Here is a 5,253-nt window from a genome sequence, read left to right on the forward strand (position 1 = left end):
AAGCATTTGGGCCGAGGCCGCATTTCTGGGCACCAATCTCGTGCCCCAGAAAAGTAACCTGTGTCTGTGCTATTCTCAATTTCTTTCTGTTAACCTTGTATCCTTTTCTCAGCTAGAAAGGCTAAGAAATCACAAGTAACTTGCACACAAGTATCAAAATCGGGTGAGGTTATTAACATGTCATCGACATATTGCAATAAGTGAGTATTTTCAGGCCAAGCATATCGTTGTTTTGTAAACTCATTAATATGCTGCAACAGTGTTTGTGAAAATACCATGGGACTATCAGTAAAACCTTGTGATAATCGTGTCCATTGGTAAGTAACACTGTCGAATTGGAAAGTGGTAAGGGGCCTGCTATCGGGATGTAATGGAATAGCAAAAAAAGCCTTAGATAAATCAATAGTGGAATGATAGGACTGCAAGGTGACATTCTGCAGCAAGGTGGTAGTGTTTTCAACATTTGGATAAGTGTGTTTCACCACATCGTTAAAGGCATGCAAGTCTTGGACAATTCTCCACTGTCCTGGCTCTTTTTTTTTTTTAACAGGGAACAGTGGGGTGTTGCATGGTGAATGACTCACTTCTATTATGCCCTGAACTAACAATTGCTGTATCTGGGCCTTAGCCCCCCATATAACCTCAGGTTTCAATGGATATTGCCCTATTTTGGGTCTGTCACATTTGGGTTCTAACTCAATGTGGTGGGCTCTTGTATTTACCTTGCCGTATGGTGCGTTGGGAGAAGCCCACAGGAAATGTGGTAATTTTTCCAGAGCTCGTGATATTGTTTGTTCTGTAAGGGTGGTAACAGCAAATATAAGAGAAGTATTCTGAGTGGGTTCCAGAATATCAAAGTGAATTTGAAAAATTTAAACTGTGTTAATAGATCTCGTCCTAACAAGTTAACGGGGCAAGAAGGGGCATATAGCAAAGGGGCAGTGATTTCCTGAACTGCAAAGTGGATTTTCATGGCTTCTAACATAGGAGTATCAGTTGGTACTCCATTAAAGCCCATTGTGGTAATGGTTTCTTTAGAGAATTTCAGTTGCTGCTGCAATTTCACAGGGGCATTCGCCAAAACGGAGCGTGATGCTCCGGTATCGACTAAAAAGGATACGGGAATGCCCTGAACTTGCAATGTTATCATGGGGTCTGTATATCCTGCCTGGGTATGTACCATTCCTAGTCATTGAGGGGAGCCATGGTCCTCTGTGTTCCACAGAGGGGAAAGGCTGGCATGGAGGGTTGTGAGACCGGTCAATCCGATTATTCTGACCATGACCATTCCGACGAAAGGAGGCTCTACACTCATCAGCGTAATGTCAAAAATTATTACATTGCCAGCACTGGCCATTTTGTCGTCGGGATGGGCTACGTTGTGCATCCCTGTCGGGGTCTGGAAAACGAAAACCCCTCTGTCTCCCTCTAAAATTCCCTCTAGTACGTCCCCGGCCTCTGTCATGCATATAGAGTAGGGGCTGAGCGTCTGAATGTAGATGAGGACTATCCTCATATTTGGTACAAAACGGGTGGTTCTGACAGTTGGGGGTACAAGGAACATTGTCACAGACAATGTTAAGTTTAGGTTTTGTAGTAGGTTTCTGCTTCAGGTTAGATTGGTCCTCAATTTGTTTGATTTTTAGGCTCATTAAATGCGTTTGTAATTTCTGCATTTGTTTGTTCTGGTTCTGGGTATTCTTAAGAAATGTTCTACAGTGGTGTAAAATGTATTCTTTCATCTCTAGCCACTGCTTCTGGGAGTTTCCTACGGTGTTGTCAAGACATTCCTTAACTTTAGTGGGTAAAGTCTCTTTAAACAAATGATAGAATATAGGGAGGCTATTAGGGGCATCAAAGCGTTCCTCTGTCTCATCTTTATATAACTGTTGTAATTTAAGCATATACTTTTCAATGGGTTCAGTGTATTCCCATCGTTGGGAAGTAAGGACGGAGAAGTCCTTACGAGTTGGAAAACGATAAAGAATGGCGTTGAATACTCTAATTTTAATACTGTCAAATTCGTCCCCATCCCAGCTGTTTTCAGTAGTGACATTAGCGAGACATGCGGACGTGAAGAGGTCTAAAACATTAGCCTGGAGAATACGTCCTAACAATGCTTTAATATCGCCAATAGCAAGTGTGGTTCCCATTGTTAACTCATGGAACTTACGTATCCACTTGTTTCCTCCTTCAGTAAGGTCAGGTAATTGCTGGGCTAGGCTATTGAGGTCAACACTGGAATAAGGAACACATTCCATGTGTGGTATCCCTCCGGTTAATTATTGAACAGAGGTAAAAGTTTAGTTGGGGAACCGAATTCAGTGGAGGGAAATTTATTCTTGTATTTTTCCCAAACTTTGAGACCCTCAATCATATAAGTTTTGACTCTAGGACCCCAGCCGGGATCAGGATATGAGTAAATTAAGTCCCTAGCAACTTTGAGTCCAGCAGTTCGTAAAGAATCCTTCACGGGGAAAGGTATTAGATTGTGGCCCTAGGGACTCGGACAAGGCTGCTAGGTTATCAGCCCAGGGTTGGACCCAATACCAGGATCCTTCTTGTTGTGCAACGTATTCGATAGGGGTATTGGGGATCGTACCACTGTACGCCAGGAGTCTAACTTTGTCTTCCCCTCGTGCTACAATGTTGTCAGCTGGGGTGCCCATTCAAGTGGTTATTTGATGGGTCGGGTTGGTTTTGTATTTGGTGGAAACCTTAGATCTGGTGCGGTCGGCAATGGTTGACTGGGGGGTGGTAAGAATCCGATAGGTGATCACATCTTGTTTTAATGTCTTGTTCTAGGTCAATGAGAGTGTCCTCTAGGTGAGCTGCCTGTGACCTATCGTCTTGATCTTTTCCGGGTGGTTGGTTAAGGGCCGAATTGACAGAGCCATTTTCCTCTTCGGCCAACCAAGCCGTGGGCTCTATGGGGGCTGTAAGGTCAATTTCAGGTACGGGCATAGAGATTAAGTCCACAGTGCGCTGTTTAGGCATGGGAAGTAAGTCAACGGTGCCTTTCATTTGAACAGTAACAGGTTCCTCAGTACCGGAGACAGGTAGAGGTAAACAGTTACTTTCCTTATGAAGGTTGGGTTATAATTTTTCATAACCCACAGCAGTACCACAGGCCAGTAGTTTCGTGGTGGGATTTGTATACGGTGGTGGGGCTTCCGGTGCTGTAGGGACTGGCGGTGGGGGTGGAAAGGTAGAGGAGTCGGGCAGAGATTTTGATTCTAATTCCCTGTCTCCCACCATGATCCATTTATTTATGGCCTGCATATGTTTCAGATGAGACTTGCCCTTTTTATAGGTCTCTGTAAAGTGTTTGTATTAAAAGACCCTTTTTGAGGCCAGCACAAATCTGCCTGTCTCTTGTTCCATTTGTCACATAGCTTAGCAAGTTCCTTCTTTTCTATGAAGAAATATTTAGCAACTATATTAAGTGGTGTAGCCATAACTTTATATTGTGTACTTGCAAATATATAAAAATTTTGTTAACTTACCACTCTTCGTGCAAACCTGCACTAGCGGTGTTGACACTCTAGACACGGTCCTGATGTGGCCTGTCCAGGATTCACTCAGAGAATCGGCTCCAGCGTCCCAGAGACTGACGACTCTTTCACAAGTTTTCTTATTTTCACTATATTTGTGTCTGTAGTTCTCCGGACTCGAACCAGGACACTCACTCTTAACACAGGGACCCAAATGAAGGGTCGACCCGGGGGTCGTGGATCGACTCACAATCCCCTTGTATTGACGTCCGGGGTCACCACTGTTTTTCTGGTCTTTTTAGCCCCCACCCCAAATCATCAAATATCCACTATCCAATATATGGAATGAAGGAAGACCAAGGCTGCATATGAGAAAGGTAATCTATTTTATTTACCAAGTACAAACTACAAGCTATGGTTTCTCATGGGAGATAAGGCTGTTACACATCTGTGTTAGCTGCACAGAGTCTCCAATCATATATTTCTGGTACAATCACTTTTATACAGTTATTTTTAAGCAACAGTTCACAGGCAGTTGATATGGTAATAAGGACATTATAATAGGTTAGTTAACACTTCTTGGAAACTTTGTCATTTTCCTGGGGGAATACATTGTTCTGTTTTTCTCCTGAACATCTGTCACCACAAGTTTGCTAACCCATGCAGTTCTGCTCTTGCACCCCTGCTCCTTCCTCATTCTTGCTGACACCTGCATGTCTCAACAGATCATGAGTTCTTGAGTCACACTGGAGTTGAGTCCAGGGTCACTATCACTGGGGCCTGTCAGATAAGTTATTTCAGGCCTTGAACCAAAGTTCATGGTCAGGCTCATATTATACAAGATGGGTTACTCCAAAACAAAAAACCCTTTCATACCATTAGGTACTAGGAACGAGATGGTTTATGATCAAATAAAATATCTGGTTGAGCTTACACCGGCCAAGTGCTGACTCAGTCCCCGAACTGCCCCCAAGATAGCTGGCTTTGTGTTCAGCGTTAATCGTCACAGTCAGTAGCATTTAGCTGGTAAAGTGTCACTGAATATTATCGGCTAATCCCTGACCAAGCAATTTAATCGATCAGGGCGTCGGCTAACTCACTTTGGTGCTCATTTTCAAAGCACATAGACTTACAAAGTTACACAGTAACCTATGTGACTTTGTAAGTCTATGTGCTTTGAAAATGAGCCTCTTTGAATATCAAGCCCATAGAGTATAATTCAATCCTCTCCATCACTGAAAGTAGAAATGTCTGTAAAGTGTCCCTTGTGTCAGTGAGCAATGGATGCACGTTTAGAGCTTCTTTTACAAAGCCATGCTAGTGATTCCTGCGTGGCAAATGAGAGGAAGCCTATTCAATTCCTATGGGCTTCCTCTCATTTGCCGCATAGGAATCACTAGCGGGGCTTTGTAAAAGAAGCCCTTAATCTGTATAATATTTTGCTTTTTATTTATTCAAACATTTCTTTAACCCATTATTCGTAACATCATGGCCATGTACAAGTGACCAGTTAAAACAGAGCAAAAATTAATAAAAACAGGCACAGTCATCACAGACAGAAGCCAGGACAGTCACACTAGGCAGGGAAGATGAATGAGCACAATATAATCAATCTATAGGACCTAGCCTGAGGAACAAAAACGGAGACACACACGCAAAATAAATATAGCAGAAATTCCCGATATTCAGCAATATTTAACTGGCCAGAACAGCAGCTGACCGGTTAAATAGCGCTTAACTGGCTATCCACTGGAGAATA

The sequence above is a fragment of the Microcaecilia unicolor genome, chromosome 1 (assembly GCF_901765095.1).
Source record: "Microcaecilia unicolor chromosome 1, aMicUni1.1, whole genome shotgun sequence".
NCBI lineage: Eukaryota > Metazoa > Chordata > Amphibia > Gymnophiona > Siphonopidae > Microcaecilia > Microcaecilia unicolor.